At 48.0% G+C, this 21846-nt stretch overlaps 1 protein-coding gene across 2 annotated transcripts in view; it reads left to right on the top strand.

The window, feature by feature from the left end:
* The first annotated feature begins 17138 nt into the window (after positions 1–17138).
* The window catches only part of VCAN (versican), a 113736-nt gene continuing 109028 nt past the window's right edge, over positions 17139–21846 (top strand). For both annotated transcript variants that reach the window (XM_050912500.1, XM_050912499.1), the window contains exon 1: positions 17139–17226. The gene's annotated coding sequence lies outside the window, so the exon portion shown is untranslated. The remainder of the gene's footprint in view (positions 17227–21846) is intronic.

Raw genomic sequence — 21846 nt, 5'->3', positions numbered from 1 at the left:
TTTTATCATGCAGAACTTACAAGCAAAAACTGGCTGACAAATATTATAGTTGCTTTCAAAATACAAAACAAATGGATCCTACAAACATCGGCCAGCAGCTACATTCTGGGATTTGTTTTGAATGCGAAAGAGACAAGTGTGGGCTGAGAAATTAAGTCCCATAAATCTATCCTGTGCACATCGCCAGTTTATTTAAGTGATACAGTGTTATGTTAGTTGAAGTGATCATAGAAGAGTGCTAATAGCAAGTGATTAGTTGCTTAGGCATATTTATTTAAAAAATATAATAGATTAAAAGCCTTCTGGTCCGAGTAGATACTCCATCATCTTTAAAGTAAAATAATTCCTGCAATTTATGACTTCTTTTGTCATAATTCAGGCTTTAAAACCATGAATCACAACTGAATTGCTGTTGACGGGGCTGTAGGCAGAGACATTTCTAACGATGATAAAAAGAAAGTGGAAATTTATGATTGCTGAACTTATTTTCCTCTTCAAATAGGTTTGAAAAGAGAACACTGAAATGCTCATTTCTAATGTCCCCATGCCTCTGACATTTTCAACTTTAAAACGTCTCTTTAGCAACTGAAAGTGCTATCACATTATATAATAAAAGCATTTGCTTTACATTTTCATGGTAAGTCAGTGGAAAATGATACATGTCAAAAAGACAGCAATGACATTTCTGTGAGCCCTATGTATTAAATTCTTCAAATTATTTATTGCATTGACATTCCACATAAGCATCACGAATGTGATACTTGAGCATAAGTGGTGTGTGAGGCTAATTATAAAAACACAGCATAAAAAGGAAGAGAACAGAAACTTCAGACACCGTGTACTGATGGCCCCAAAGCCTGCAGAAACGGGAACATTAAAGGCTGATTGAGCTCGTCAGGACCAGGACTATTTCTCTCACCTCTTTCGTGGCGGCCTTCTGATATTCATATTTCTGCACACCGGTGCCTCACCTCTGGGTAGAAAACTACTTACAGAATAAGCTGCTAGGAGAAGATGACCTGTAATTTTTAAATCAAAGTGGGGTTCGTCCCTTTTGCTATATACACATGGCTGCCAACAAACTGGTCTTTTCTGTGCATCACGGTATAGCCTAGCGCTCGAACAGGAACAAAGGCAACCGCCCTTCAGCTGCCAAAAAGTTTACATGTTGAGTTTATTTTCTGGAGGTGAAAGACTAGCTCAGTCTCGTTACCAAAAGATCTTGACTTCTTTGCCACAATATGCAATGGCAATGGCATCTCAGTAAGGTCATGCCAGGTGTCTGTCATATTGTTTTGGTGTGACAAAGAATAAAGGTGAAATCACACATTGTGCAAAGAGCAGTGAACGCTGGTTACGTATGCTCACATGTAGCTGAAGTGATCTGAATTTGATGTGCTGATCTCATCTTCCTCCTCACAAATTTCCTCTCCAAATTACCATACATCCTTGTAGTTCGTATAATCCCCCATATGCTACATGTGCCTTGTGACTTTAGTTCGTCCATCCACCTTGCTTTCCAAAGACACACTCAATCACTGTTAGTGCTTGCTCACTATGAGTTCCCACCATATCTGACTCTTAATTTCAGTCTGGCTGCCTCGTAAACATTACACACAAGATGTAAAGGTTTTAAGTTATTGCTCGAGGATGGAAGAAATAGAGTATTGCTGCTCTACGGCAGTTGTGTATTGGGTGACCATCTCCCAAATGATTTAATGTATCTCTCACTAGACATGAAGCTCCCTCAAGCTCTAAATAGTTCTATCTGAAAAGTGATAATGTTGTGATATTTTACGATGCTGTCGTGGTTTAACCCCAGCTGGCAACTAAGCACCACACGGCCGCTCGCTCACTCCCCCCATGGTGGGATGGAGGTGGGAATCGGAAGGGTGTAAGTGAGAAAACTCGTGGGTTGAGATAAAGACAGTTTAATAGGTAAAGCAAAAGCTGCGCATGCAAGCAAAGCAAAACAAGGAATTCCTTCACTCCTTCCCATGGGCAGGCAGGTGTTCAGCCAGCTCCAGGAAAGCAGGGCTCCGTCAAGCGTAACGGTGACTTGGGAAGACAAACGCCATCACTCTGAACGTCCCCCCCTTCCTTCTTCTTACCTCAGCTTTATATGCTTTATATGCATACATCATATGGTCTGGAATATCCCTTTGGGCAGCTGGGGTCAGCTGTCCCGGCTGTGTCCCCTCCCAACTCCTTGTGCACCCCCAGCCTCCTCGCTGGTGGGGTGGGGTGAGGAGCAGCAAAGGCCTTGACGCTGTGTAAGCACTGCTCAGCAGTAATGAAAACATCCCTGAATTATCGACACTGTTTTCAGCACAAATCCAAAATGTAGCCCCATACTAGCTACTGTGAAGAAAATTAACTCTATCCCAGCCAAAACCAGCACACATGAATTTAGAGAAATGAAGGAACAGATGTTGTGGTTTTGATTTCTTTATGTTAGAGTGGTGAGATGTATTTTGTACCACTTCTGTGTTCTTACAATGTACAAAGATATTGAATATATATAGCTTAGCATTTTGTCCATGGATATAGGTCACCTATTTCATACTAGTATGGGTGTAGGTCAGGGATGGGTAATTGGAAAGGCTTTTGGGAACGAATGCTAAGATTTATTGGACAATGCCTCATGCCAAACTAGAAATGGCTACAATATTAAAATATCTGCTCTTTTTAGTTTGTCTGGCTGCTAGTAGAGTATCTGTTGCTCTAAAAAAAGGGCTGGCTGTACAACTTTTAATCTGAATAGGTCATTGTGTATGTCCTTTTCTGTAAGAGCTTTCATTTGCTATCTGGGACCCAATAATGGAATTGCTCTGTATGTGGGAGCACTTTTTCAAGTTAGGAATATGAAAAACATTCTTGTGTGACTTGCTGCATGGCAGTAGAAATGTTAATATATGGGTAATATGTAAGCAGAAAGTCTCTAATATCAAATCCTTCTGAAGGACACGTGATCCGCGGTTGAACTAAAGCTCCTTTATGCTACACGTCAGCGGTAGTGGTACTGGTGCATTTAAGTTACAGCTTCTCAATTCAGAGCTTACTTTTAATGGGCCAGTCCTTACATGAACACTATAGCTGGGCTTTTCACAGGAGTCTGCGGAACCTGCTCGTACCTTTCCTCCGAGCAGATGATAGATACATAGCCCAATCTCCCAGAGTGAAAATCTCAGTCTAAAATTGTGATCATTTTCCTGAATCAGTCATCAACATTGTCTGTGCCCATAAAACAGCTGCAACTGCACTTACGTTAGTTTCCTTCCATAAACCTTCATTCAAAAAACGCTTCCCTTGTATACATAAAAGTGTATTTGTATGAGTACCTATGTCTAACTTTAATGATAGAAAATTATCAGGATTATCAAGAAATTATTACATTGGGCTATATTCCTCTGTGTTTAAAATAATATCTATTTTTCCAATCCTGGGGACGGGCTCAGCAAACACAAAAGCCAACGTTCAGTGTCTGACCATTCTGTAGAGCCACCATTCAAAGATACCTCCTGCTCTTTCTGACAGGCTATTGTACACATGCTATTAAAACACTGATTTGTGGACCGATAGGATGAATGCCCAGGTGGTCTCCAGTCTCCCAAAGGAGCTCTCCCTCTCTCTCTGCCTTCAGGCAAAAAGAACCGCTCACTTAGATTAATGCTACCTTATCTTGCCTGTCTTCAAAGCTTGCCTAAGTCAAATCAGGGCTCAGCTTTCAGCTTGCAAACTCAGAGTTGTGAACTAAGCCCCTGAACTGAATGTTAATGTATTTTTTCCGAGGGTAATAGGCACGCAATAACAAAACCCAGGGAATGCTATTAGTCCTCTTGATAGGTGAAGTGTGTGGTGTATGTATGCGTGAGCATGGGTGCATGAACTCACACAAACAGGGCATCCTATCTTAGTCTATTAAAATAATTGCATTAGTATGTCAAGAGCTTATTGCAGTCTTCTGGGGAGGCTTAAAGGCCGGGCCCTGAAAACATGTATTTCAGAAACACAGCATTTTTCTATCTAAATGCTTTCAGGTTTCCTTTTATAGAAAAGTAAGCACAGTCAACATATTCCTTTTGTTTGGCAAGGGAGCCATAAGTTACTTTGCTCATCCAGGCTGAAGAGTGTGGTACCGTTAGGTGGGTACTGGCTATCTTTTGACAAAGTGAAGACTGTAAATGAACACTGAAGGGCTATAGCACATAAGAAATAGCTAATTTTTTTCTTGACTTAAATCTTTGCTATTGCTTTGCTGCACAAACCATTAACTCTTATGCAAAAATTATGTAGAGACTTTCATGTAAGGTATTTCTAGCCATGTTATGCATGTTAATTTCAGTCTTAAAAGTCGAGTATCTCTGTAGCTTTTCAACACCCAAGGATCATCTATTGTTGGACAGTTAATACATTCCAACAGCAGGACATTGCTGGAGAGCTGTCTCAGGGATGGCACTTATATGCCCCACAGGTATTTTAATTGTGACCCTAACTATAGTGAATAGCTTATTACTACTTTATATCTTAGGGGCATTTTTGAACTAGCTCCTTAATTTGTCTTTACCATTTATTATCTGTAAAAGAATGAAGCAAAATCTAACAGTCTAAAAATTTCCTCAACTTTCCTGCTTAAGAGAAGAGCTTTATTTGCTTAGCTTTTTTTGTTGGGATGGAATTAACTCCATTCTCATCTCAAAAGAAAAGCTTCTGCAAAAAGTTTTAGCACAGAGCAATGAAAGTAAAAATCTTTTCTTCCTCTGTTTGCCCTGTTCAGCCCTCCTCTCTTTAGTTTCACAGTTGCTTAATTTAATTAAGAGGAACAAGGATTGTCAAGAAGATATGTGTGACGGGGGTATTAGCACCCATGATTCAGTCTCCCTCGTGCTGATGGAAGTGATTATAATTTCAGAAACAGAATTAGTGTTGCTGAATGCTCCTCGGACACAATCAGCTAGTCTGCGGCACTGGGAATTTGAAGAACGATCCTGTGAAAATAGATGTTGACAAGACCTCAGATCCTGTTCTCCATCAGCGCCCTGAGATACTGTAAGCATTGGTGTGTGGGAACTCAAACACAAACCAAGAGTCCGGATTTGCTCGGCTTTTAAGTCAAAATAGAAGGAGTGTTTGCCCAAGAAAAGGAGAGGCCCTGGAAGGAAGCAGACATGTTATACATTCAAGAAAGACATGTATGAACAGAAGACGCTCGGCAAACTTTGCAAGAAGAAGAAAAGCTCATAGAAAGATTTCTCCAGTTGCTGCTGACAAGTACAGCAGTAGATTTACCAGGGGCTAACAGGGCTCTAGGACCTCCACTGTCCCCAAAGCACCTCTCTGTAGGGTCTCCTGATGCAGTCCAGCGTCTGTAAAGCCCTCTCGCATGTCCCGCAGTCCCGCTGACTGTCCAGGGAAAAATCACAGTCAATACAACATCCGCAACAATGAACAAATTCTGGTCTTCAGACACAGATCACTTTCAAGGGATTTCACTAACGTTAGAGCCCACAGCTTCGGTCCTGTATTCACAAACTGGAGAATGCTTTTTCTTGTCAGCTTTGAAATATTGTAGGTATGAAAATGCTCTCATCTTTTATCCATCCAACATTTTGTACTGAGCATTTGTTCTTTTTTTTCCCCCCATCTTGCATACCTGGGTTGCATATAAGGCAACTATTGCAGCGTGTGGCTGCAGTGACATAATTAGTATTTGTTAATAAGGCACCGAATCTGTAGTACAAAGTGGTGCACTGAAAGTCTTCAGTGTGATGCTGAAAGCAGCAGAATGGACTGGAATATGTTAGGAAGTTTTAAAAGGCATTAATCCTGAGGGACGCTCGCAGGCAGAAACAATCCAGCCCTCTGTGAATCAGAGCGAGATGACTGCAGCAGTGCAGGGAGCGGAGGGCTATCAGCAGAGGTTACGCTATGTGAAGGGTTTCGCTAGAAACCACTCAGACTCTCATAGTGCAAAAACAAAACTACAACGAAATGAGCAAATTCTGAGAAAAAGCATTGTTCAAACCTTTGTGTTGCTTTAAGCCTATGAGAGCTTATTAAACCATTCCACAAATACAAAATCATGTACGCTCATTCAGTTTTAAAAAAATACAAATATCTCTATTAAACTGAACATCTCAAGGCACTCCACAAAAAAACATACAGACCCTGCCCTGTGAACTAAGGTCTTGATCCTCATGCGACAGCAGTCCCACTAAGCACAGAGGAAAGTGGCTGAGCCCAAAAAAACATGCAAGACTTAGCAAAATCGAGGCCTCCAAGTTCACCAAATAATGGAGCTAACAAAGATGGATGGGTAAAAAGTGAAAGGGGCAATGGGATTGTGCAGGTATGAATGGATATCTGGTTGCATCACAGATGATACAATATAAATACATCTGTGCACACATTAAAAATATGTATAAATCCCCTCGTACCTTTTTCCCATTTGCATCCCACATGCTTCCGCCAAGCCACTCAGGACTGTGTAAAAGAGCCCACTGTTCACCAGCAACCGGGGAGCTGGGGGCAGCTTCTGAGCTTGGAAAAAGCCACATTTCACTTATCTTTCCTCCTCTCCTCGCGCCCAGATGCTTTGCAAAACAAACAAACTACATATCTACATATCATAGCCAAAACTACGTATCAGACTACATTCACTGAAAGCCTCACTGTCTGGAGCTGTAAGATTCAGCAAACCTTGGCTGGGCTGTCCATGAGCCTGCTGCTTGATTTATGTTTTCAGATGGAAACTATATGAAGCTCTTAGTTATGCCTGGTTTTCTGCCAAAATCAGTTTGACCTAAACTAGGCTTTATAGAAACTTAAAGCACAAGGTGAAATGTCACATAATCCACAGTAAAACTTGGCTCTAATTTCTTTTTTTTTAAAGAAAGTGTACATTTTCTTGGGTCAAACTCTGAAGTTTTCACTCATTTTAAACTTTCTCTGTGGGTGCTGTGAAAGGAGTAGCTGGAAGGCCCAAATTGGCTTTCCTGTCTTGTCTTCTTTCACGGTGTATTGGTTGAGTCCGATACCAAGGCAACAAAGAAGGAATGAATGTTGAATTGGGACCAAAAGTTGTCTGTTTTCAATAACAAGCACTATCTCTAGAGGAAAGGGTCCAACTTTATACACGTGTAGGAGGCTGGCAAGTTTCAACAAAACAAATGCAGAGGCAAAGAAATCGTCGCGAGCTCTGAGCATCTGAAAAAAGCAGAGGTAAGAAGCCGAGCCGGAGACTATTCACCAATCTTGTCTTTAGGGGGAAAAAAAAAAAAAAAAATTGTACATCAGCTTCCATCCCCTTCAGCCGATTAAAGAGAGTGGGCAACGTTCATTAGCAGCATCAGAGGTTCGCCCTAATTACTGTAATTTGTAAGAAGGGAAGTGCCACCTAGTGGCACGGGCCGTGCCGCGGCTCCCGCTGCAGGAGCTCAGCCTGCGACAGGGAGCGAGTACGTGCTGCATGGCCAGGGGTCCCCACAAATTTGCTAAATACTCCGGACTAATACAGGCTACTAATTCTTTATCAAGTGCCAATGGGAATCATGGCACCAGGCAAACACAGGGGGCCTCCTAGTCTAATTTAGATGGGACAATAGGGCCCAGAGACCCAAGATGGATATCCCCAGTGCAGATGCATTCCTTTTAATTCTGTTTGGTTTACCAAACAGGAATTCCTCTAGGAAACCTCAACAAAGAAGTGGATTAATGAGAACCCTAGCAGAGAGTGTTTGCTGTATAAGCAATTCCAAGCTTAAGTAAAGCAAGGGGCAAAGTCTGATCAACGTTCAGTACCAAACTCAAATAAATTCTGACAGAAGTGGGTGAAAAATGCACCAGCTGCAGGTCAGCAAGAAATGCTAACGACTCTCAAACACTAGTCTGCCTATTTTCATTAAAAAGCAAACGGAGAGCAAAACAAACACTTATTTTTCCACTGCCTTTTGTTGTTCTGTGGACTTTGTTTTGACACTCGTCCTCCTTCAGCTATACTGTCCCCTGGTTTCTTCTGTTTTCATGGCATCTTGCTGCTCCTCAACCCCCTTCACCTCTGCCTGGCTACATGCAAGACAGACTGCTCCTGCGATCAGGCCATGTCGCCTCTCAGAGTACTTTCACCTTGCTGCTGCCAGGTCCATTCCCTGCCTCTGCTGTCCCAATGGCTCCTCAAATTCCCTGGCGCAAAAGTTTGCTTTTATGCATAGAAGCAGGAAGACCCTCCCGCCCCGAGCTGCTTACAGCTGCTCCCCTGGAGCGTATCAGGGGGATCCTCTCTCCTCTTGGACTGACCTGAGTCTGCAGTGCTAAAGACTTCCTTAATGCAAGAGAGGGAGGTTGCTGTACTTCAGAGTGGTTTGTTGTAACAGCTTGGTCATAGTTGGCATGCAGCAGCTACGTCCAAAGGACCAGTCAGCTTTTGCTTCACCATGAGTTATTGCTTCCACGCTGTGGAATTTCCTCTAACTTACACACTCTGTATTACTTTGCTTTCCTGATAGGCCCTACACATTTTGGGACTGTGGAATAGTTGATGGAAACTAGCCAGAAGACAGTCTGCAAGAAGCAAACTCCCCCAAAACTATGATCTTTCCTACCATCCCATGACCAGCATGGCCCCTGGCGTGGCTGACACCATCTTCAAGTGGTTAGCTGTTTGATCCACTGCACACAAGAAAGTGCAATATCCTGCAATGCTGGTAATAGGCAAGACACAGAAGCTGTGAAACTGGGTATGCTACTGGGTAGCATTACTTTTGGTTTCAGTAGAAACACTTAAAACCACAGCTTCCCTTATCCCTCATGCATCTGAACCAGGGAAAGAAAAAAAAATGAGAAAGGTGATCAAACAGCTCCTTCTTAAGTGGCTTCTCTTGGAATATTCAGTGCAATGATGTAGCTGAGGCCAAAGACAAGAAAAAGAAATAGATCCCCAATCTGAGCAGACCTGGACCTCCTCTCATCCTTCGAAATAAAATACTAGGCAGGTGAGTTTATCTATATTTATTGTATCACAGTCGCTCTCATTTCTTGGCTCACAGGACCATTACTGGTGGCAGGACCAGTGGGAAGGACCAGCAGTGATTACAAAATGTCTGTATGGCAGCAGATTTTGGAGAGTCTTGGGGGACCTTGTGCCCCCAGTGTGAGAGCTCCTTATCTGCTCCGGAGCACGTCACCGACCCCGTTTGCAAACTCACCACCCAGAAGAGATAGCACAGGTTGCTATCTAAGCACTTTGGGCATGGAAATGTCAATTGCTGGAGCTATTGTGCTGAAGGCATGCGCTCAGCCGGGTGTCCTGTTCAAAATAGAAAAGAGGAACCCCTCCATTGCACTCCTGCACCGGGCTAACAGCAGTGGTAGGTCCACTGGCATTAGTACGGAAAAATCTTACAAAGTTTATGGTACTTTTGTCTGATTTTATACTAAAAAGGGCATTTTTTAGCTCCTATAGCCAATGTTATGAACACTAAAATTGTTCTCATCGTCCCTCATCCTGGGAGACCCCACTCACCACGACAGAGGAAACCTTTCGCTGAATATCTGGATAACAGAAACACTTCCTTTTATCCTTCCTTCAGCAGCTAGAGGATAATAATGGCATGTGTCTTCAGGAGGTGGCCATTGCTAACAGAGTGGCAAAAATTGGTGAACAATCCTTGGTCATAACTGAGCCCTGCTGATATTTGCTTGTAATGGAGACCTGGGAACAGTGGAGGGGGGATGTGGAGACTGAGGCTCCTTGGGCAGAGTGACCCAGTTTGGTCTGCAGAGGCGTTTTAGCAGCATTGCCTCATGCCTGGCTTTCAGGGCTCGCCTGGGGAGGTGTCTTCGTTTGCTGTACCTGCCTGCCACAGCTGTTGCAGGAGGCGTGAGCTGCAGAGTGTGGTGCTGGTGCTCATGGTGTATGCCACAAATGGATTCTCCCTTTATGACAGTTCCAGGCTTCCCAAAACACTGAGCCCATCTTCCTCTCAAACAATGAGATTGCTTTCCAAATCACAGTTTTTTCTGTCTCTGATTATTTTTATTTGCGCATTGGGTCTTCAGGGCAAAGTTGCTTCCTCTTTCCAAACTTTTCTCTGCTACCACCACGATTCATGTTCTGTGTTAAATGCAAATGAGCTTCTTGAGTACTACATTTCCTGCTTCGAGGCCTTTTAAAAAAAAAAAAAAGCATTAAAAATCACTGCACATTCAACAAGGTGGGGTAGTTTTCATCAGAGAGGGACTCCTCCGGCAGCGTAAGGATCGGAGGCTGTGCTGAGGGTCAGCAGTGGTGGGACCTGCAGCAGGCGGAGCAGAGAAGCCATCACAGCTGCTGGCAGGAGCCAAGACTATGTGCAGCCCTGCCTGCTCCTCAGCACCAAAGGGAGACAGTTCTCCAGCGGAAGGACTGAGTATTTCTCTGCTTTTGTACCCATCCTTTCCCCACTGAGCAAAGAAGGATCACTTCCTACATAGGAAGTGATAAGCTTTTTGTGCAACTACCCTGAGAATCTTATAAATTGTGCAAGGCGTATTTGCAGACCCCCTTGCCCTTTTTATTTATTTATTTATTTATTTTCAATGACAGTATCACAGATATTATCCTGGCCATGTCTGAGAGCCAGTCAGAAGATGTGGGATGCCAGGAATAGGCCTGGCTCAGCTCTTTCAACCTGCTTACACTCTCTTTTTCTCAAGGTGGGTTATGACTCTTCTTGTAGACATGGATCTTTTCATCTTTCCTTGCCTGCTAACAGCTACCAAGATTTCCACCTTTTTATTTTGATCTGCACAAAGGAGTCCCCAGGGAAAAAAAGTACAGACTTTCTTGCATGATGGAGTACAAGGAGAAAGCCTGCAGTCTCCCTTTCCTCCTCTTTTTAGGGTCTTCCTGCTCTATTTCATTTCTTTGCTCCCCTTCACACACAGCAAAGGAGAAGAAACTATTGACTGACACTTGTGGAGTCAGCGGAATCTTTCTAGTGACTTCAGTAGGTTTTGGATTAATCACATTGTGAATGTTTGTTATTGCTTTAGCAAAGGATGAGAAGGCCCAGGAAAATGAGATTAGTTAAGAAAATCTCTCTTAATCCATTTCAAGAGCTTGCCCTATCAGTGTGGAACCAGACCTAGTGAGTTTATTCTTTGCACAATGATGGTACCTTCGTATCATAAAAAGAAAAAAAGAAAAAAAAGAAAGAGAAGTTATGAAAGGCTCATTTCATTTGCTAACAGTAAGTGAACAAAACCACATTTGATTATTCAGGATTACTTCTGCACTAAAACTTATGATGCAGCCACAGAGTTATCAAAACAAAAATAATGCGTATCCAGGATGGAGTTTATCAGAGAAAGCCCAGGACAGTATGGATTAGTACAACACTTGACTATGGCTCAGGCCACCCCGTGCTGATAAGTTGCTTAGTTTCTTTCCCCCTTGCTTGCCTTGCCCTGCGTTTGGTCCTCATAGGGATCAGCCTTGAAGAAGGACCTCGGCAGTGACCTGCCCACCCTAACAACACCTCCCCAATATTACAAAGCAACTATTCTTTAAAGAGTCAGATCTGGCTGCGTAAAGCAGACTGCTTTTTGAGCCTGACTTGAAGACGGAGCCTGATACTTCGGCTTACACCAGGCAGAACCAAACGCCACCAGCTTTCCCACGCAGATTTTAGTGGGACTAGCCGTGGAAGCAGAAGTAAAAACATCCCAGCCTGGCCCCTTGTCCTTGGAGTCAGGGCAGAAACACAGGCAGAATAGAAGGCAGCATCGAAACGCAGGAGAAAAACATACTGTTGTCTTTGCCGTCATCAAGTGCTGCTGAAAGCCTTCGTGTCCTGGACCTCCTCCTGATAAACTCTGTCCTGGAAGCTGACTATCTTAGTGTAGATAATGCCGTGTCTGCATCATTACACTTAATGCAGAAATAATACCTAACCATCAATTGTGGTTTGTTCTGTTACCAAATGAAACAGTCTATTCATAGTTTTTCATAGCTAAGTGCTCTCTCCTCCACTGCAGAAATATGGAGTAAAAATAGGTGGAGAAGGGTTTTGCCACAAAAGAAACATTGACATAAGCCATCAAGTGTTTCATTTGAGAAAGTGGTTGTATACACTACGGTTACCGCTGCTGCTAAGGTTGACTCCTTTGAAGAGTTTTAAATTGGCTCTAAAAACATATTTGACTTGAAGCATAGGAAAGAGAAGGACTGGGAAAAGCTTTTCTTAAACACAGAATCTGAGAACTTGCAAAAGTCTATTGTTTCGAAAGATTTTGTGGTTTCTGAAAACACATTGGGTTTTAGATAACTGAATCACAGCAGAATCAGGCAGCAGCCTACATTTCTGTACCTTTAAGAGGAAAATTGGACCGATGGACTCATTTTCAGCACAGCTGACATGGCACAGCCCTTTGCAAGTAGATGGGAATGGGAAGTTAGACCTTCAGAGCTACTGGCCAAGTGGAATAACTTTGCAAGGATCTTTGATTTGCCTGAACTGACCTTAGTACTGCTGGCATCTGAATTAGATGAATTATTTCCTTGACTTTTACGTAAGGCTTTTCACACACAGCAGCTCAGGAGAAAAAAAAGCATAGGAAAAGATGACGAAAAGGTGACTGTAAAGTCACAAAAGATGGCTTGAAAGAACCTATGCCAGACAAATTAGTTTTTCCTTGATAGACTGTATTTCAGATTCACAATATTCTTTCAAGTGATGGGAAGCTTTTTTTTCCACAGATGTTCAGTTTGATAGTTGCACATTGGCTGTAGCCACGGTCTAATTAATTTCAGATATTTCAAAACAATGGTTTCTCATAAAGAACCATTTAGGGTCTGTGTTTCACGTTTAAAATTATAATCATTGTTGAGTCAGTAACATAAAACCTGTGCTTAAAAAGCATGTAATGAAAATAGTATTTTTCATCATCTCGGGACTAAGATGTAGCTAGCAGGATTTTTTTTTCTCCAATGGTATTGCTTTAGAATTGAGACAAAGCCTAAACATTTTCCCTTTGTTGGGTTTTCTCACACAAATCTGAACATCTGAAAACAATGATTTGTCATGGGAGACATTTAGCAGCCCGAGCAAAGGTTTACTGTTTGTACTTTGCCTAAAATATTTACAAAGAAAAATATCTGACATTCACAATAAATCAGACAATGTTTCAGGCCTCTGACATAACTCAAGGAAGTCTGCGTGGTCTGTCAGAGAGGAGAAAAGGAGATCCCGTTTCTGGACGTCTTTTGCTTCAGTGCAGAAACCTTAGCTCTCGAGCAAGAAGGGGAGAGTATTTAAATAAAGTGGGATGAAAATACCTAGGGGTTGCAGAGGTCTGTTTTTCTAGCTTGATCAGCTCCTCACTTTTCCCAACCCTTCTCTCCATTCTTAAAAGCCCTGAGGGTCTCCAGTGTAAACCACCCTCCTTCCTCCAGGGTTTTCTTTCCGTCCCGGGCTGGGGATGCCCAGGATGAGTTCCTCTTCCCTCCCACCCCGGCCCCACATTTCTGGCGGGCGGCAGGAGCACACCCCGCACAGGGAAGGGGGGGGGCTCTGCGACCACCTTCACTATCTCCGCCTGTGCCTTTGTCTCACCAGCCCGAAAGTCTCCCCCCGGTCCAGAAATCTCCATCCCACCGCGGATGCAAACGACCCCCTACCGCTTAAAGGGGAAGGGAAGGGAAGGAGCGGGGCGGGGAGGGGAGGGGAGGGGAGGGGAAGGAAAGGAAAGGAAAGGAACAAACACACGGCTTCTCGTCTGCGTCCTCTCTTTGTCGCCTCGCTCGGTTTCCCCCGCCGGAAAGGTGAGGGGAGGCGGGAGGGGCTCCGTTCCCCCCGCCGCGGGGCTCCGCGCCTCCAGCCCCGGGCCGCGAGGCTCCGCGGGGGCGCCGGGAGCTCCGCGCCGGGGGCGAGCGGGCTGGGCCGGAGGAGGAGGAGGAGGAGGAGGAGGAGGAGGAGGAGGAAGAAGAAGAAGAAGAAGAAGAAGAAGAGGAGGAGGAGCGGGGGGGGGTGTGGGGTGGGGGAAGGGGGTGGTTTCTGCATCCTCCGCTTTCTTCCCAGCTCCGTGAATGAGCGGCTTGGTCGTCCGGTTCCCATCAGGGCTCCGGCATTCGTGGGGTGGGAGAAGAAAGGGGAGAGCGGGAAGGTCTTTTCTTTAAAAATAATCTCTTTTCTTTCCCGTCGTGAAAAAAGTGATGCAAGCAAGCAGACCCGAGGCCGGGTTAGCCCCGGGGTTTAACTCCTTGTTGCTTCTTGGTAGTGCCTGTATGCAAAGAGAGCAGCGCCCCCTCCCCCCCCCCCCCCCCCCCCCAAATTTCTGGTCATACCCAGTGTCTCCCCGTCCCCAGGAGGCTTGGCCAGCTCTTCAGCTGGCCCCCCAGCACTGCAGGTGCCCCAGTGGGCACAGGCAGCTGCAACTTCCCCTCTTGAGGTTGTCCCACTTGCTCCTGGGGCAGCCACAGCTGCGAGAAGATGCTCATAGCCCAGCTCCGCAGGAGAGCAGAGATCCCCCTATGGCAGGGACAGCAGAGTCACCGACTCCTCTTCCCTCCCTTTGCCGGGAACAGTTGTTCAGTCTCCAGTGGCCAGGAGTCAAGAGGTGACGGAGAAGCAAGACCAGGGCTGCAGAAGTGGCTTCTGCTTTGTTAAAGATCATCCCTCCTGCCTGAAGCCAAGGCAGGGAGCGGAGTAAGAACAGATGAAGCTGGAAAGATGGGGCGGATGGTGGAGGCTAGAGGGGACATCTGAGCTACCTTCAGTTTGATCATTTATGAGTTCCCTGTTTGTCCTGGAGGGTGGCCTGGAGAAGGGGAGACACCCGATGCTACGAGGTATGTCCTGCCCTCCTTTCCTGAGGCCTGGGATGGTGGCGGGAGTCCCACCACTTCATCCAGAACGGAGAATGGGCCACTGGGACTGGTGCAAAGGAGGGGATTTGCCCAGAGAGATTCCCACCTTATGCATGTGTCCTCAAAGGGCTTCGTCAGCAGCCTGAGAGGGGGCTGAGATTGTATGGGGAGAGGGAACAGTGCCCTAACTGTGCATCTCACACAACTCCCTTATGTCTGGAAGGGCTGAAGAGGCTTGTCTGAACCAATGTTGCAGAAATTCAATGTTAGTTTTCTCCTTCCGTCACAACATCGTGCAGAGGAAGTGTGCATAGCCTCAGCAGTGAGGGTTGCTGTCTACACATGGCGAGGCAGGGAAGGCTAGGCTAGCAAAGAGCAGAGTTAACTCTGACAGCCCCCTTCCCGTGACTGAATATGAACTGCAATGCCTTTGTGTGAATTTGCATCAAAAAGCCTCAAAAATATGCCTGCAACTCTTTATAGTGCCTGTTTGAAAGCACAGAATTGCATTTCTGTCAACTGTTCCACTGCACAAGGTTTAAGAATTGAGAAACCTGCAACCCAACATGGAGCAGGTCCAGTATGTTGAGACAGAGCCTTGCCCAGGAGGCATGCGTGCAGTGTAGGGACTGACCCATGCACGAGGAACTGGAGGGACTGGTGCCAGGGGCGTGGCAGTGTTAGGGAGGCTGCTGCACGCTATCTGCGTTCACATGGGAGAAGGGGATCAGCCTCTCTTCACTGCCCTTGCTAGCAAGCAATCAATGGTGGATTTACCCTATTTAAAGAGGAAAGACCAACAAGCTCTGCGAAGGTGAGATAAGGATTTCACCCAGCGGTCCAGCTCCATTCACACCCAGGCCACAGCTCACACAAACCTGATCTGGTTTAAGCCGCCAGGTCTCCATTTCCCCCTGCTTGGCTGTCATCTCTTCCACCTCCCACTCCTCCGACTTGGCACCGAGGGCTGCCTTTGGAAATGAGGGCTTTGGGCTTGTCTCAAACCCGCTGTCAGCATAACTCTGGGGACAGAGTAGCTGGAACAATAACAGCGAGAGGCACTGAAGGGAAAGTCCTCCTGCCTCTTCCTAGCAGTCGTACCTGGGGCTGCCAAAAACGTGCCCAGAACGATGCGATCAGACACACCTATTTCTCCAGGCTTTTCTTTTCTGGCTCCGGATTTACACCCTCCTGGAAGAGGGGGGATTGTGGCACACGCTCCTCTGAGAGGGAGCACCCCACAGGCGCTGCTCTTGCCAGCCTTTTGTGCCTGGTGAAGGGTGCCTTAAGCGTCTGCCACATACCAAGATAGGTACATTTTGGGAAAGGAGCTGCCCGAGGAGCACAGCAGACCCTTTATTAATGGGTGAAAGTCCCTTGTAAAAGGGTGGTTTAGAGTTCTGCTTATGACTTCATCTCTGAGAGGTTTGGACAGCAAATGCAGAGTCTAATCTTAAAAAAAAAAGGGGGGAAAAAAAAAAGAAAAAGAGAAAAGCGGCTGGAGATGCGTAAAACTAGGGTGGAGAAGCTTGGCTCGGGAGGCTGCCGATGCGAGGCTGCCTGTGAATTGGCACCGGCAGGGGAAGTTTGGAACAAGCACCAGTATATTCTTTCATTGCAACCTCCGCTGAGATTGGGGAGGCAGAAGGGAAAAAAGGATTTCGGTCCCAGTCACTTTCCCCACTTCAACCGGCTTCAGGAGCCAGGGTGGAGGAGGTCTCTCCATTCTCTTCCCGGTTAATTGTTTAATTGGGGAACAATGCGCCTGTCGCACCCGCCTGCCCCTCTCCCGAGGGCCGATGCCGGGCGAGCGGAGGGACCCGTCCCGCTGCACGGGTCTGCGGCTTCCCGGTACTTTCGGGGCCGCTCCCGGGCTGGGGTCTGCGGGGCCCCGAGGGCTCCCCGAGGGGCGGCCGGGCCGGGCCGGGGCGGCGGGAGGCGGGGGGGACTGGGGCGCGCCGCTCCGCGGAGGCAGGCGCTGGGGGCTCTCCTGCGCCCAGCAGCTGCGGGAGCTTTGCAAATTGCAAGGAGGCTCTTGCAGAGCTTGTTGAACCCTCCTCTCCCCGAGCCAGCGCCCCTCCTCTGCAGCGCTGACGGTACAACGATATAATAATGATGGGTGGCTGAGGCTCGCATTTGAACTTGCAGGCGAGCTCCCGTTGCCCACCACTCGGTTCAGGCTCCGCAGCTCGTAGTCAGGTGCTCGCCGGCGGGGAGGGAGGGGAGACCGAGCTCTGGGAGAAGGGGAGACCCCGGAACCACCGTCTCCTTCCAGCACTAACGAGGGGATTTACTCTTTCATGCGGCCACTGGGATCTCTGGACTAGCCTGGCCACCACGCTGTGATTTTTTGCAATCTCTGCAATACGCTACCTTTTAAGGTAACTATAACTCTTTTAATGCGGGTTGGTTTTTTGTGGCTTTTTTGTTTCTTTTTTTTTTTTTCTTTACATATGATTGCCAGCAAACACCTAGTGTAAGATTTAAAACGATCGTTTTACTGCTGGTACCTGTAAGGACAAAGAGTTGAACTGCAAACCTTAAGCGGGAGAGAATAGCGATGATTGGTGAATTTAAACAACCTGGGGTAAGTTCAACGACACGCGGGGGGAGAGGAGAAGGGATGCTCGGGGACCCACAAAAAAACCCTGGTGCAAAGAAGAGAACAAAGAAAACTGGGAAATAAAAGATTTTGGGGTGGGACCCCTGACAGAAGTCTTTGGTACTCGTTGTTTGAATGGCCGGGAAGGTAGAGCTGCACCTTGGTGTGCGATGGGGCTCAGGAGGGAGAAGGGAGGAAGCTATTTCCTACCAGTGTTAAATACACAAAGCGCCCGTGTGGCAGGAGCGACAAGAAAGGACCCTTTCCTCCGGCCACCAGGTTTCCTTGCGCTGGGAAAAGCGTGTGCTCAGTCTCCTCCGCTCTTGTGTGTTCCCCCCATCCTTCCCCCCCCCTTTTTTTTTTCCTTCCTTCTCCTGATGTTCCTGGAAAGCGGCTCACAGGGCAGAGCGGGGCTGAGGTGCTCAGACAGCATCTCTCCAGAGGAGACGGAGAGCAGGCGTCCTCTGAGCCCCATTTTCATTGCTGATAAAGGGGGGCAGTGGGTGAGGAGGAGGATCGCAAGGTCAGTGGAGCAAAACGCCCCCTTTTACACCCACGGCCAGCTTCTCGGGGCACGGGCACTGCCTTCCCCCTCCGCTCCTCGGGATTTCGCCTTTGTTTTACAAAGAAAAAGTGAGAGCATCGTGGAAGGAACTAGGGGAGTTTCGACGGCGGGAAAAAGCGGGTGGGTGTGTGTGGGGGGGGCGGCATCGGCAGCGGGTCGGGATCCCCACGGCAGGGGATGGGACCCCGCGGGCAGCCTCCGTCCGGCCCCCAGGCACCGTCCCCACACAAAGAGGCGACGGGGAGCGGGCGAGGGCCGGGGCCAGCCCTCATTGTCCCCCTTGTCACGTCCTCCCCGGCCACCCCCTCTCCCTCTGGGCACCGGCTTTCGGGATTAAGCCCCGATGGCTTTTCTTTTCTTTTTCTTTTTTTTCTTTCCTTTTCTTTTCTTTTTTTTTTTTTAAAGGCATGAGTGTTGAAAAGTGTTGCAGAAACCTATCCCAGGATGGAAGACTGTAAATGTTGTGTGTGTTTGGGTTTGGGTCTTTTTGGTTTTGGTTTTTTTTTTTTTGTGGAATTTTTTTTTTCTTTTTCTTTTTGCTTAAAAAGGCTGAGCGAAAGGGGAAGTTTTTCCTTCCCGAGAGGAGTGAGACTTGGCGGAGCGAGAGGGGCGCAGCGCCCGGCGGGGAGCCCTGGCTGTGGTGACGATGCGTGCTGGCGGGGCGGACCCGGCCGCCCCCGGGACGCGCTGCCGGGCGGGGCGGGAGGAGGGGGGGGAAGAGGCTCGGCTGTGGGGGTCGCCGACGGCCGCTGCTCAAAGGCGTCCTGGGTCCGCCGGGGGGTCCCCAGGCGGGCGGAGGGCGGAAAGGCAGGCGGGGGTTGGCGGGGAGCGGCGGGCCGGGGGCCGGGGGGGTCCCGCCACAGGCGGGCGCTGCCCCGGCCGCTCTCGAGGAACGGGACGGGCCGGGCGCGGCGGCGGCGCCGCGGCGCCCCCTGGCGGCGAGCGGCGGGCTCGTCGTTTCTGTAGTCGCTTGTTTCCCGCCAGAGGGCTCCGGTTTCCCCTCACCTTCAAGAAGAGGGAGGGGTGGGGGTGGGGGGTGGGGGGGAAATCATCTTCATAATAAAATAATTTTAAAAAATTGTCGCCGCGGCGTTTCGGGCTGTTCCTCGCGCTCCCCGGACCGACACGGGAGCCGACACCGCCGATGGCCGCCCCGTCGGTTGGTGTTTGACAGCGGGGCGGGACCGGCGGGTTTCCCGCCCCGGGGCTCAGGGCGTGAGGCGGGCCCGGCGGCGCTGGTCCCGGCTGGGACACCGCCGCGGGGCCCGGCTGAGGGGGGATAAGAGCACCCGCAGCCTCCTGAGCGCCCAGTGCCAACGCCGACGCCGGACGAGCCCGTAAGACGCGCTGAGGAAACCCTCGTCCAGCCAACACGCTGCTCCTTGGGCTCAGCCCCGCGATGGTGGTGCGGAGTTGCGCCTGCGGGCGCCACGAGCTGCGTCTTTACATCTTTCCCCCGTTGCTGCTCCTCACACCTGCCTCTTGCGCCCTTCGCCGTGCCGGTGGCGTGGGTGCTGGGGAGAGGTGGGGCAGAAGGGGTCCACAGCTATCCTGGAAGGCAGGCGAGAAGGCAGAGCCTGCGTTTGGGGTGACGCTGGAAGGAGCGCGGGGGTGCGCATGGCTCCGCGGGCACGTGCGCTCCGACACCTCGCTCCACGCGCTGCCGCCGACAGTTTTCCGCTGTGTCTCTGTGAGGCCGTCCGAGAGCCCAGAGCCACTTCTGGCATAAACTAGCGCGGGCCTGGGAGGGATGTCCTCGGGCAGCAGCTCCTCGGCAGCTGCCAGAGCGAGGAGCGCCAGAACACGCTGTGCTCTGGTCACTTTTCCTGCCTGCGCTTGGGGCTGGAGGCAGCACCGCTCGCCTGTTGAGGCTCCAGCGCGGGAAGAGTTCCCCCTGCGGCTGCTGGTGCTGGAGGTGGTGAGGAAGGGATGATGCAGATGCCCCTAGGACCTTCTCTGAGGCCTTAGGAGGACCTTCGCAAGTGATAATGGGCTAAACAGACAGCACAGATGAATCAGATGCAGGCCGGAGTCCGCCATGTGGCAGCACAGTGGGCTAATTAATCACATGGCAGAGACGTGGTGAAACTGGCAAAGTTAATTAGGCAGCACTTACGGTGAGGTTGATACATGTCAGCAATTAACAGTCAGATGGCATAAAAGGATCAAAGGACTGCAAAAGCAAAAGAAAGTGCAGACTGTGTGCATTTGAGAAAGGATAGGAGCTGTGAAGGTTTTAGGCAGAGCTTGGAAGGTAGCAAGAGGTGTGCTACGTCTGGGATCGGTCATTTCTAGCTTGCTGGCGTTTCACTGGAAAGCTGTGTAATTTACTGTTTTACCCATTGGTAGGAGCAGCAACCTCAATTCACTTCTGTAGTGCCAGGTTCTCTTAGGGGTGTCGTGTCCCCCCCCAGTTTTTTAATTTTTTTTATGTGAACCTGACTTTCACTATGGAGGCAAGGAGAGTCAATGGGCAGAGGCTGCTTTTTATGTGTTCAAGGAATGTGTCCAGCTTCCACAGTACAGCTGTAGAGCATGTGCTGAATCAATCTCAGTGTGACCTGAGAAGCTGCAGCCTTTAAAGACAGTGTCACCTCTATGAAAGTAGCTAATTTCTCATTGTCCCAACTTCAGAGAAATTGGGTGTAGTTTTTGGATGGTAGATTTTAGTCTGTTCCACACCAGGACAATTCACTGTCTTTCTTAACCTGGAGTTTAAAACAGAAAGAGAGACGTGATGTTCTCCCATCTGGTTAAATTAAAATAGCATTGGTGTGAGATCAAGCTTACATTGTAAACTAAACACAAGCTGGAATTTGATCAGAACTTATTGCTCCTACGAGTTTTTGCTGTGGTAAGGGAAGGTAGCACTGTCTGCAAAAATAGGAGCTCTGCTCTCTCCCCACAGAAAGAACCTCTGCTGCTAGTTCATAAAGATGTGAAGTTTGTCAAGGACCTGGCATCATTTGGTTAAAAGACACTGTACTCAGGGTTGCATCCAGTTCAAAAATGTAGTGCAAATTAGTACTGTAGATCGGTCTGCCTGTAGCAGGTCCTAATAAAATGGACCAGTCCAGTTGGAAACTAGCCAGCAGGCAACCCAAGTTTGGTCACATTAAGTGAGATACTTTTTTAACGGAAGGTGGAAATTAAACACTTACTCAAGTCTTGCAGTCTTGAGTTGGCAGGATTTTCTTACTGTGTCCATAGTATTATGGCTTTTGCTTACTGTAGGTGTAGTGACACCAAGGGGGGGTGGGGGGGGAAGCTCATGGAAAAAGGTATGGTTAGAAGGATTTTGGCTAATTACAGTGGACTTAGGGGCAGTATGGCAGACAGCCAGCAGAGGCCTTTGTATACTGTAGAGTGCGGGAATGGGAAATACAAATCAGTTTTAGAGCAGGGATTTTTCTCAGGAGGCTACAAGGGAGCACAGTCAGCTGCAGCATCTGCCAGCAAAAGAGGAGGAGGCAGGAGCAGTCACATCTGATAGCGGTGGCCTGGAAACATGGGCAACGCTGAACGGGAATTGGGCTGCTAGGTGTAAGCAGCAGCCTCTGCCTTGCCTGTGGCTCTTGGGGAGGATTGCTGGTACTGGGTCTGCAGAGCTCTGCTTTCTCCTAAGCTAGGCTGCCCTGGGGGGGCTGAGTGAGGTACTGCCGTTATGATCTGCATGCCCTCCTTTGGAGATAATGGCAGGGGTAACTGCACATTTAATTCTGGCAGCTGTAGTGGAACAGCACTCAGTCACCCGGGAGTGGTTATGGGAGCTCACCAAGGACCGGAGTGTGAAAACCCTCGTGCATGGAGGGTTGCATGGGAATTGTGCTTGTG

The sequence above is a fragment of the Gymnogyps californianus genome, chromosome Z, assembly GCF_018139145.2.
Source record: "Gymnogyps californianus isolate 813 chromosome Z, ASM1813914v2, whole genome shotgun sequence".
In the NCBI taxonomy this organism is placed as follows: domain Eukaryota; kingdom Metazoa; phylum Chordata; class Aves; order Accipitriformes; family Cathartidae; genus Gymnogyps; species Gymnogyps californianus.
Note: the sequence above shows the minus strand (reverse complement) of the source record. Positions and strands in the feature narration are given on the sequence as shown.